Source organism: Saccopteryx leptura, chromosome 1 (assembly GCF_036850995.1).
Source record: "Saccopteryx leptura isolate mSacLep1 chromosome 1, mSacLep1_pri_phased_curated, whole genome shotgun sequence".
NCBI classification, from domain to species: domain Eukaryota; kingdom Metazoa; phylum Chordata; class Mammalia; order Chiroptera; family Emballonuridae; genus Saccopteryx; species Saccopteryx leptura.
In genome coordinates, this window is record NC_089503.1 from 251130854 (window position 1) to 251143896 (window position 13043).

The 13043-nt window shown below is 47.6% G+C and overlaps 1 non-coding gene across 1 annotated transcript; it reads left to right on the top strand.

Moving 5' to 3' along the window:
* Positions 1 to 7536: 7536 nt before the first annotated feature.
* Positions 7537 to 7599, top strand: LOC136390350 (U7 small nuclear RNA). The gene has a single exon (XR_010748753.1). It is a non-coding gene; the product is annotated as a U7 small nuclear RNA (small nuclear RNA).
* The last annotated feature ends 5444 nt before the right edge of the window (positions 7600 to 13043 follow it).

The window sequence follows — 13043 nt, forward strand, 5'->3', positions numbered from 1 at the left end:
AATCTCAAGATGAAATTAACTTGGATTTAGGATGAGTTTGGGCCCTAAACCCAATGGGCCTTGGAGGTTCAATGGTGTAAAAAATAATCCCAAGGTGTTGCTAAGAAGATGGAGCAGGTTTCAAAGTTGTGCTTTCAGAACAACCCCAATTTTAAAAAATTAGCCCAGATACTTGTCTTATAGATAAAAATGGCCAGAAGGGAATCCACAAGAATGCCAGCATTGGTGGGCGTTAAGGCAATTTATTTTTTAAATGTAGTCCTTTCTGAAAATGTTCACAAATTATTTATAATGGGCATATATTCTTTTGGCACACAGGAAAAACAATTGTTAAAGCATGGAAGGATGGGCCCTGGCTGGTATGCTCAGTGGTAGAGCATTGGCTGGGCATATGGATGTTCTGGGTTCGATTCCCAGTCAGGGCACACAGGAGAAGTGACCATCTGCTTCTCCGCTCCTCTGCCCCCCCTTCTCTCTCATGGCTCAAGTGCATCAGCCCCAACGCTGAGGATAGCTCCATAGAGGCACTAAAAATAAATTGGTTGGGAGCATGGCCCCAGATGCGGGTTGCTGGGTGGATCCCAGTGGGAGTGCATGCAGGAATCTGTCTCTCTAGCTCCCCTTCTCTCACTGAAAAAGAACAACAACAAAAAGGAACAGAGGATTGAAGGATTGAAGATGCTGGGGCCTCTGCATTCTTGGCGGGGTTTTCTCACCATCCCAGGGGATGCTCCTTGCTGTTCCCAGCTGGATACTGGAAGCTATGACCTCAAGTGAAAGAGAATGTTCAGAAACAAAAACCAGCGCTGATGTGAAACTTAGTCAGGACCTTGGGGGTCAAGGAAAACAATCCTGCCCAGCACAAGAATTTCCTCTGCAGGCTGAGTTCAGACTGTTTTCTGTGGTTCTCCTTTGAAAGATCTGAACTAGTTGATGTACACATTTCTTGAAGCCTTTACTCCATGCCAGGCACTTAACAAATAGTCTGGAATCTTTCTTCCATCCTTGGGGGTAAGTGTTGTGGTTGTACCCAATATACAGATGGAAAACTAGGGCACAGTGGGAGAACCTCATGCCCCAGGTCACACTGCTGAGATCTGAAACTTGTTCTTCTGAGTCCAAAGTCAGAGCTTCTTACTGATGGATGGTGTCTGCCCATCCACTGATTCATTCAACGAGCATCCGTTGGGGTGCCCAGTATATGCCAACCACTGTGCCAAACAAGACAGATGCAGTATCTGCCATTCTGAACTCAGATATTTTATGGACCCAGCTGTATAAACAGACAATGCAGTTACTGGGCCTGGCTTCTTTCTGAGAACATCGGGTGACAGGGATCTCACTACCTGTCAAAGCAACATGGTTCATTATTGGTTGGCTCCTGTTCTTGAGCTGAGAGGTGTTCAAGCCTCCGTGAGGCTAACGGGACATCAAGCCCACAGCCATCCCACTTGGAAGTCTAGCCTTAGATCTGTGTTGCTGTCTCCTCCTCCTGAACCTGGTTTCCAGAGTCTGCCAGGGGTAGCCTCTGACCCTTTGCCTTTGGCCCTTTGAAAACCAGAAGGCCCTTGAGGCATCACCGGCCCCTTTTATGTCTTTAATGTGGACAAATGGAGCAGCAAGCACCAATGTCTAGCTTTCATTATTTAAAAACAAAATGAAGTCTGGCCATTTTTCATCATAAAAATTAGCCTGTGCTATGACTCCACTTATATGAAATATCTAGAATAGGCAAGTTTGTAGAGACAGAATACAGGTTACCAGGGGTGGAGGGAGAAAGTTATTATTGCTAAATGGGTATAGAATTTCTGCTTGGAGCAATGAAAAATTTTGGGAATAGCTAGATGGTCATACAGCATTGTGACTGTAACTAATGCCCCTGAATTGTACACTTAAAAGTAGTGAAAATGAGCTCTGGTCAGTTAGCTCAGTTAGTAAGAGCATCATCCCGAAATGCCAAGGTTGTGGGTTCAATCCCTGGTCAGGGCTCATACAGAGAGCAGCCAATGAGTGCACAACTAACTAGAACAATAAATGAATGCTTCTCTCTTTCTCTCTCAAGTCAATCAATAAAAAGAAAGGAAAATGCCTGACCAGGTGGTGGCACAGTGGATAAAGCGTCGGACTGGGATGCGGAAGACGCAGGTTCGAGACCCTGAGGTTGCCAGCTTGTGTGTGGGCTCATCTGGTTTGAGCAAAAGCTCACCAGCTTGAGCCCAAGGTCACTGGCTCAAGCAAGGGGTTACTCGGTCTGCTGAAGGCCCGCGGTCAAGGCACATATGAGAAAGCAATCAATAAACAACTAAGGTGTTGCAACGTGCAATGAAAAACTAATGATTGATGCTTCTCATCTCTTCGTTCTTGTCTGTCTGTCCCTGTCTATCCCTCTCTCTGACTCTCTCTCTGTCAAAAAAAAAAAAAAGAAAAAAGAAAAAGAAAGGAAAAATGGCAAATGTTGTTACATATATTTTACCACAATTTTAAAAGCCATTAAAAAGTCTTAAAACATCCAAACAAAAAATTGGTAGCAACCTAGAAAGGGTGAGTCTTTCTTTTTTTTTTTTTTACAGGGACAGAGGGAGAGAGTCTCGAACCTGGGTCCTTCTGTATCCCAGTCTGATGCTCTATCCACTGCGCCACTTCCTGGTCAGGCTGGTGAATCCTTTTTATTTTTTTATTTTTTTTTAATTTTTATTTATTCATTTTAGAGAGGAGAGAGAAAGGGAGAGAGGGAGACAGAGAGAGAAGGGGGGGAGGAGCTGGAAGCATCAACTCCCATATGTGCCTTGACCAGGCAAGCCCAGGGTTTTGAACCGGCGACCTTAGCATTTCCAGGTCGACGCTTTATCCACTACGCCACCACAGGTCAGGCCTGGTGAGTCCTTTTTAATCGAAAGTGCCTCCGAAGGGCCTGTTTTATGGGAGATAACATTTGCAAGGTCTGAAAGCAATCAAGGCCTGAGGAACTTCAGCAGATCCACAAGAATAGGACAGCTCTTCACCCTTATACAGAAAATGTGTCAGGAACAGGAACAGGTAAATCACAAAAGAGGATCTCACCAAACTCATCATATTGTAGATATTAAATGTGTACATCTTTTTGTATATCAATTATACCTCAATTAAAGTGATTTAACAAAAGGAAGACAAGAAGGTGCATGAACTTGCAAAGAGATGTTCACACTCACCAATGAACAGAGACATGCAGATTTAAACAAGAGACCACTTTACAGCTACTCGGTTTGCAAAAATTAGCAGCGTAATGCCCTGCCTTGCCCTGCTTATTTATGTGCTGCGGTGAAAGCTAATGCTAGTGATAATGTGATTGAAAGTTTTCCTTCACCAGGAACATCTATAATTGATCATGTACGAGATATAGGAGGTACCCCTGACCCCCAACAGACAGCCTAGTGCTGAGCCTGTCGGCTCTGCCTTTGGGATCTAACCAGAATTTAAACACTTCTCTTCTCTTCCTCAGCCTCTCACCTTAGGCCAATCTCTTTCACCTTTCACATGCACTTGTGGTCACTTCTGCCCTGGTTCCCTGGCTCCTCCAGCCCTCACCTCCCATACTGTCATACAGAGAGGGCCAAGCCAAGCCCTGTGCTATGAAACAAGATTTAATCTCTCATTGGTCCATCACTCCCATTTTACAGATGAGAAAACCAAGGTTTGGAGAAGTGGTCATTTACTTCTGATGTCACCTTGCGTATAACTGTGGCACAGGATTCGGTGCTCAGATTCTGGGATCAGATAGGCCTGGGGTTGATGAATTCGTATAATAAGGGTGGTGATATCAAAGAAGGCTGCCCGTGGAGGTGACACTGAAAGCTGAGGGATGAATACAAGGTTGGTAGATGCGGACCTTGTCATTGAGATCCTCACAGGCTCTGCTCCAACTTCTAGATGATGTTGTCAGACAGTTTTCTCTGGAGGCTGCAGAGAGCAGGAGAGAAGTGCCTAAGAATTAATGCAGGGGTCCCCAAACTACGGCCCCTGTGGGCCGCATGCGGCCCCCTGAGGCCATTTATCCAGCCCTCGCCGAACTTCTAGAAGGGGCACTTCTTTCATTGGTGGTCAGTGAGAGGAGCACAGTTCCCATTGAAATACTGGTCAGTTTGTTGATTTAAATTTACTTATTCTTTATTTTAAATATTGTATTTGTTGCCGTTTTGTTTTTTTACTTTAAAATAAGATATGTGCCGTATGCATAGGGATTTGTTCATAGTTTTTTTATAGTCCGGCCCTCCAACGGTCTGAGGGACAGTGAACTGGCCCCCTGTGTAAAAAGTTTGGGGACCCCTCAATTAATGCCTCCTGGGAGCAGCCCTCAGTCTGTGGCTGATGGGGCTGGGTGGGTGGGGGGCTGCTGAATCAACCTCCAGCGGCCCTGCCTTACAGGTGCCTGTCCTACGGGCTATCTTGCGGAGGTCTCTGTTGCCAGCGAGCTAAACAGCCTTTACACTCCTTTCACTAGCAGTTTTCCCTTCCTGGTCTCACTTCCTTTTATGCACTGAATTGTCACACACACACACACACACACACACACACACACACACACACACACGTGCGCGCGCAGTAGATAGAGCATCAGACTGGGATGAGGAAGACCCAGGTTTGAAACCCTGAGTTCACCAGCTTGAGTGCGGGCTCATTTGGTTTGAGCAAAGCTCACCAGCTTAAGCCCAAGGTCACTGGCTTGAGCAAGGGGTCACTCGATCTCCTGTAGCCCTCCCAACCCCCCCCCCCCCCATCAAGGCACATATGAAAAAGCAATCAATAAACAACTAAGGTGCCACAGTGAAGACTTGATACTTCTCATCTCTCTCCCTTCTTGTCTGTCTGTCCCTATCTGTCCCTCTGTCTCTGTCACACACAAAAAAAGAAAGTATCAATTTTGGTCCATTAGTACAGTAATAATAGAGGAAACTGTGTAGGTGTATGTGGGATGAAGGAACCTATGGGAACTTTCTGTATTATCTGCCTGTAAACTGAAATTTCTCTAAAAAATAACACCTATTCATTAAAAAAGAAGGAAAAATGTCTCTCCTGCCCTCCCCCCCCCCCCCCCCAGCCTTATCATCTTCTTGGAATTCTTTGAAGAAGATACCTGGAAACTCAAGTGAACATGGTGTAGGGCCAGTAGTCGCGGCCATCGTCTCCGTGCAGGTGCAGGTTCCCACTGGACTCAGGCAGACAGTAAAGAAACAGTGGAGCCAGAGAATGGTGGGCCATTCCTTTACTCAGGTCTTGCACCGACCAATGAGAAACACACAGGGAAAACACATTTTCCTCTTTATTTAGAGCTCACAAAGCTACTGACACATTATCCAGTTCCACAACCAGGAGAATCTTCTCCGGTTCCTCCTAGAATCAAAGGCCCCACCAGTCCCAAAACCCCTCACCTCTGGTTCCCCATCTGCCAACATGGCTTCTTATTCTGCAAAACTGGCTTCTCTCTCTATCCCTGCCATCTTGGCTTCTCTCTCTCCTCCTCCTTCTCTGCTCTTTCTGCTAAACTACCTGGGCCCACCAAGAGCCCTCCTCCCTCAACATTAGCAAAACAATGGCCCTTCCCAAGCAGAAAGGTAATTTGCAATTTCACAGATCACATACCTGGCGCTGCCCAGCACCATTTTTAACAATAAATGTGAGCAAACTCAAAAAACATAAATTCGCCTGACCAGGCGGTGGCGCAGTGGATAGAGCATCGGACTGGGATGCGAAAGAACCCAGGTTCGAGACCCCGAGTTGCCAGCTTGAGCGTGGGTTCATCTGGTTTGAGCAAAAAGCTCACCAGCTTGGACCCAAGGTCACTGGCTTGAGGGGGGGGGGGGTGTTACTCAGTCTGCTGAAGGCCCGCGGTCATGGCACATATGAGAAAGCAATCAATGAACAACTATGGTGTCGCAACGAAAAACTGATGATTGATGCTTCTCATCTCTCTCTGTTCCTGACTGTCTGTCCCTGTCTATCCCTCTATCTGACTCTCTCTCTGTCCCTATAAAAAAATTAAAAAACAAAAACAAAAAAAACACGTAAATTTTAAAAACTCATTTGCCCAACATATGGGTATGTACATATTTCCCTAAAATTTTACACAAAAAGTGGCTTCCATTCCATGCACTGCATACATAGATGTTGTTCTCATTGTTTCTTTTATTGTCATTGTTTCTTTTATTGAAGTACAAGTCTCATTCTTTTCCAGGACTGCATAGTATTCAACTATGCAGAGTGGGGCCAGCCCCATGCAGATAGTCATCACCAATCTTAGCTGTTTAGTTGACACTGCCACAAATGTCCACATCTAAACAACTTCCCAGTTGGTTAGAGCATCATCTCAATAGACCCCAAGGTTGTGGGCTCAACCCTCTGTCAGGGCACATACAAGAATCAACCAATGAATACAAAAATGAATGGAACAACAAACTGATGCTTCTCTCTTTCTCTCTCCCTTCCTCTATCTATAAAATCAATAAAGCGCCCTATCCAGGTAACTCAGTTTTTAGAGCATCCTCCCGATACGCTGAAGTTATAGGTTTGAATCCTTAGGGCATGTACAAGAATCAACCAATGATGGCATGAATGGATGAAACAACAAACGATGTTTCTCTCTTTCTCCGTCTCTCTTTCTAAAAATCAAACAATTGGCTCTGGCTGGTTGGCTCAGTGGTAGAGCATCGGCCCAGCATGTGGATGTCCTGGGCTCAATTCCTAGTCAGGGCACACAGGAGAAGTGATCATTTGATTCTCCACCCCACCCCTTCTCTCTTTCTATCTCTATCTCCTCTCTCTCTCTCTTTTCCCCTCCCACAGGGGACATGTGGGAGTCTGTCTCTGCCTCCCCGCCTCTCACTTAGTTTAAAAAAGATATATGTGTGTGTGTGTGTGTGCATATATATATCCTTAGCCCTGGCCCATCAGTTGGCTCAGTGGTAGAGCATTGGCCTGGCATGTGGACTTCTCAGGTTTGATTCCCAGTCAGGGTACACAGGAGAAGCGACCATCTGCTTCACCTCTCCCTCTCCCCCTCTATCCCTCTCTCTTCCCTTCCCACAGCCATGGCTTGACTGGTTCGAGTGCATTGCCAGAGGTGCTGAGGATGGCTCCATGGAGCCTCTGGCCTCAGGTGCTAAAAATAGCTTAGTTGAACTAACCAGGTGGTGGCACAGTGGATAGAGCGTTGACATGGGACACCAAATACCCAGGTTTGAAACTCAGGTTGCAGGCTTGAGCACAGACTCACCCGGCTTGAGCACAGGCTCACCAGTTTGAGTGAGGGGTCACTGGCTTGAGCCCAAAGGTCTCTGGCTTGAACCCAAAGGTTGCTGGCTTGAACCCAAAGGTTGCTGGCTTGAGCAGGGGTCACTGGTTCAGATGGAGCACCCAGGTCAAGGCACATATGAGAAAGCAATCAGTGAATAACTAAATTGCCACAACAATGAATTGATGCTTCTCATCTCTCTCCTTTCCTGTCTGTCCCCACCGCCTCCTGCTAGAAAATAGTAAATAAATAAAATAAAAATAGCTCAGTTGTAGAGCTTACAGCTCTTTTTGAATTTGTCTAGTAGGTCTTCTGGTGTTTGCCGGAAGGCCCCTAAAAAAGAAAAAAAAAAAAGCTCAGTTGTAAGCATGGCCCTAGATGGGCAGAGCATTGGCCCCAGACAGGGGTTGCTGGGTGGATCCCAGTTGAGGTGCATGCGGGAGTCTGTCTCTCTAGCTACCTCTTCTCACTTGGAACAGAAGAAGAAGAACAAGAGGATACACAGACACACACACACACACACACACACACACACACACACACACACACACACATATCTCCTTATCATTTTCTATATAAAAGGATTTATGGGCTTGTAATTTCGAAACAGCCTATTTGTCCTCTAGTTGACATTTACTTAAGGACACTTCTGGCCTGACCTGTGGTGGCGCAGTGGATAAAGTGTCGACCTGGAAATGCTGAGGTCGCCGGTTCAAAACCCTGGGCTTGCCTGGTCAAGGCACATATGGGAGTTGATGCTTCCTGCTCCTCCTCTCTCTCTCTCTCTCTCTCTCTCTCTCTCCTCTAAAATGAATAAAAAAAAAAAAAAAAAAAAAAAAAAAAAAAAAAGGACACTTCTGCCAGCAATGGATATGAGAATTGGATCTTCCTGAAACAGAGAGTGCCCTTGCCCATCACTCCTCCACTGCTCCCTGCTACACAGGGCAATACTCAGGAACCCACTGGGAGGCCTTGCAGGACCTTGGCCTGAAAACCTACCACCCTCAAGTCTCACCCTTTCTTCCCTAACCCCCACATGGATGACTTTTCTCGAGGTTTGCTTTGCTCGTGGTCCCTTTGCCTAGAACTCCTCTCTTTCTGATTCTGCCTTGCTGACACTCACTTTAACTTCAGGCTTATCTTCCAGAAGCCTCCATGCCTGGCATTCAGCAGGTGCTTAATAAATGCTAGTAGAATGAATGAATGAGGGTAGAAAGGGGAAGGGACAGGCTTATGGGCAGATGACCAGATCAAAATCTATAGGCCAGAAGGAAGGTCGTGTCTCCCTGCTGCAGCAATGTGGAACCATAGCAGGCTTTGTAAGTGTATAAAATAACACACCTCGAGAGTAAACCCAATTACAAGGAAACCCAATTACAAACCCACTATATTGGGATACAATTATCAAAATATGTTTTAATTATGATGAAATTTGTGCATCTTCCTTTTCTTTTTTCTTTTTAAGTGAAAGAAGGAGAGATAGAGAGACAGACTCCTGCATGCACCCCGATGGGATCCACCTGGCAAACCCCTGTCTGGGGCCGACACTTGAATAAACCCAGCTATCCTCAGTGCCCAGGCTGATGCTTGGACCAATCAAGCCATTGGCTGTGAGAAGGTAAGAGAGAGAGAGAAGGGGGAGAGGGAGGGGAAAGGAAACAGATAGATGCTTCTTATGTGTACCCTGACCAGCAATCAAACAGGACGTCTGCATGCCAGTCAAAGCTCTATCCACTGAACCAACCAGCCAGGGCCACATCTTTCTAAACATACTAAATAGTGAGGCAGAGCCACAGGTCTAATGGCTGTTGTCATTAGAAGCAGGGGGAGCAGCAGCCGAAATAGCTCAGTTGGGAGAGCGTTAGACTGAAGAAGCAGGGGGAGCGTGAGCAATGCAAGTTTCTCTCCTCCAACTTCAAGGACCCCCCCCCCCGAATTTTATTTACAGATCTCTTGGATATCTGGGGACTTGGATAAAAACTCCCCAAACATTGGGATGTGGTGAGAACATCTGCAAAATAAGCAAACTAGACAGAGGTGTCATTCACCAAGAGGAGTGGTTTCCAGGGATAATGAACAAGCGTCCAGGCACACAAGCAACAGGGGACAGGCAGCTGTAACATCTGTCCAGAGACAAACAGGAAGCCATGTGGCCTGCCCCTCTGGCCTGTCTGGGCCCAACCTTTTTTGATTTAAACTTCCAAAGGCAGAACACTCCCAGCTGGCTTCTAGCTTCCTTCCCTGGTTCTGGCTTCCAAAGCGGAAGCAGCAGTCATAACAATCTGACAAGGCAGTCTCTCCTCAAGCTCTGTGCTCAGCGTCTCCTGGATTCTGTGCTCTCCTGACAATGCCTCTGGGGCCCCATTACAGTCCCATAGGGCCAGCTCCCAGAGTACTGTCCAAATTTCACAGATGAGGAAACCAAGGCCTAGGGTGGCCCTGGGTCACCCAGCCAGGCTGTGGCTAAGCAAGGACTAGAATCCAGGTCTCTTCGGACTCTAAGACCTGCTTGTGACTGTTTTTACTGAGTTCACCACTGACTGCAAGATACCCATTCATTCATTCATTTACTCACTCACTCATTCATTATCAAGTGATTTACCGCGTTATCAAAACACACGTGAAAAACCAGGGGAGAGGTTTCCATGAACACAGCAGACACGATGTAAAGCCAGGGGCCGCCCCAGTGGCCATGCAGGTTCCCACTGGATTCGAGCAAACAGTAAAACACCTGTGGAGCCAGAAATTCGTGGGCCATTCCGTTTATTAAAGTCTCGTAGCAACAAAAGAGCAAACAGGCAGGGAAGACTGCTCCCCTTTCTCCCATCTCAGGACCCCACCAGTCTCAGCAGACCCCAGCCAACAGGCTGGGTGGAAATCAGGGCTCCCAGACCCCGCAGCACTCCCTCTCTCTCAGCACTCCAGCAAAACTGGCTGGGGAAATACCCCTTCTCCAGCCACCAGTAGCAAACCATCGCCACTCTCCAGCAGGAAGGCAATCCACAATTTGCAATCTTCTGCCCTGAGGGCAAGCACCGCAGCCTTCCACAGACTACACACACAGGGCTCTGCCTCAATAAAAGGGAGCAAACCTAAAAAACAACAACACTTGTTTACCCAACACCGGGTTCAAATCCCTGACTCAAATGTTGTGTGATTTTAGTCCAGTGGCTGCTCCTCTCTTAGGTTCAGTTTCCTGCACCTGAAGGTTGATGACCTGGGGTGATGACACCAACTCCGTGGTTAGTTGGAGCCTGCCTGCAGCAGGCGCTCAGGAGACGCTTGCTGAGTGGATGTCCTTGCACCCTTCACTCCCTACCCTGCTTTCTCTGCTTCTCCCCCCACTCACCTCATGGTGTGGTTTCCCTGCCAATGGGCAGAACAAGTGCCTTGGGCTGACTGGTCTTATTATCCCCACCATGGAAACCCCCATTGTGTCCCTAGTCCCCATCCTTATGTGTCCTCCTGCTACCAACGCACCTGTTTGGGAAGCAGAGGAATTGATCCATCTGTCACCAGGCTGGACACACTGATGGTGGAAATTGATCCATCTGTCACTTCTCCCAACACACTGATGGTGGAAATGGGAGGCAACAGGGGAGAGGAAGGCATCAGGGTCCTCTGGCCACTGGACCCCTGTCCCACTCTGCCTCACTCATTCTCTTATTGAGTACCTACTGTATACACAGCCCTCTGCTGGGCACAGAGGACACAACAGTGAATAAGAAAAAAATCCTTGCCCTGATGGAGCTTAACATTCTAGTGGGATAATGAATACCACAAAACCAGTAGGCTATAACTGAGGGTGGTCAGAACTGTGATGAGAAAACCCAGGAGTTTGGGGGAGGGGGACCAGAGGAGCCCTTGGCTCATCTTGCGTAGGGGAGAGAGATGGTCAAGGAAGGCTTCCAGGAAGCATGAAACCTGAGGAAGGAACAGAAGTTCATTCAGGCCTGACCAGGCGGTGGCACAGTGGATAGAGCATTTGCCTGGAACGCTGAGGACCCAGGTTCAAAACTCCAAGGTCACCAGCTTGAGTGCACAGCCTCATCTAACTTGAGCATGGGATCACCAGCTTAAACATGGGATCATAGACATGATTCACTGGTTTGAGCTCAAGGTCACTGGTTTCAGCTCAAAGTTGCTGGCTTGAGCAAGGGTCACCAGCTCAGCTGGAGCCCCCTGGTTAAGGCACGTGTATGAGAAAGCAATCAATGAATAAATAAAGTTCCACAAATATGAGTTGATGCTTCTCATCTCTCTCCTTTCCTGTCTGTCTGTCCCTCTCTCTCTCTCTCCCTTTCTCTTTCTCTTAAAAAAAAAGTTCATTCAGGTAAAGTAGGGGAAACAGTGCTCCAGGCAGAGAATACAACCTGTGCAAAGGTCTGGCTGTAAGCAGATGCACCCCCCGTCTGCACGCACACACAAAAAAACACATCATAATGCTACACTGATTCAAATTGTGAGGTCCTGGAACCAAGCACTGAACAGTAGATTAGGAAAACAGAAGAGAGAGGCCAGAAATAGATATTTGTGGAGTACCAACTATGTGCCAGGTGCTGGGAACCTCTTGAAAACAGATAACCTAGCCACCTGGACACAGTGTGATCAGAGCTATACACAGGCAGCTGTGGAAGGCAGCAGCATCCAAGATGAGATTTAAGGATTAGAGAAGGTGTCAGAGGAGGCGTAGGTGGTGAAACAACATTCTAGGTGGAGTGAACAGCTTTGGACATTGATATGAAGAGAGACGGCCTCCAACTCCACTCCACTGATCACAGATGCTCCACTTGCCAGCAAGTCGATCTTCAAGTATGACCCATTCACTTCTGGCCATCTCCTTGGCCCCACTCCCACCCAGCCAAGTTATTCCCCACCTGGACCAGTGCAGACCCTCCTCCCAGGCCTGCAGGTCCCCACCCTCACACATAGTCTGCTCTCCCACAGCAGCTAAAGGAGGCCAAAGTCCCCACCATGCTTGGCCTCTATTTGAGCAGGTGTCAAGATCACCCCGGCCCTGCCCAGCTGAGTCAGGCCTGCAGTATCCTGATGAGCAACTTCCTCACCAATCAGGTCTGGCAGGCACCAGGCATCTGGGCAGGGCCTTTACTTGGAGGGATCATTGAAGCTGTGTTTCCACCAAGACAAGGCTTGGAGTTGCTGGGCTTATAGCCTCCCACTGGCTCCAGTGTGGAATCAGCTCCCACAAGACCTGGAGCGCAGTGTTCCCAATGTCTGTGCCTCATGCTGTGTCTGACCATGAGCTCTCACAAAGCAGATGAGCAAAAAGAGACTCAGAGAGGTTGAAAGACTTATCCTGGAATACACAGTCTGGCCTGGATTGAGACCCAGCTGGTATTTAGACACCAATTTGGGATCCGGCTCCCTGGGTCACAGATCTAGAATCACAGATCTGACACTGATTCACTGGGTAAAATGCATCAAGTCACTCTGCCTCTCTAGGCCTCATTTTCCTCATCTGTAAAAGGGAGATGATGATGGCACCCACATGTGGGGAGGGGAACAGCACATGCAAAGGCCCTGAGACAGAGTTGTGTCCTAGGAAATGAGCAGCTGGAGTGAAGTGATTGAGAGAGAGTGGGAGGAGGGAAGGACAGGGAGGTGACAAGAGCAGATCATGCATAGCCTTGTGGGCCATGGTGAGGACTTTGGCTTTTATCCTGAATGTGGTGGGAGCCATGGAGGATTCTAAGCAGAGGGTGGACATGACTTGATTTGGGGATTCCCAGGCTCTTTCTGGCCACTGAAGGGGTAACAA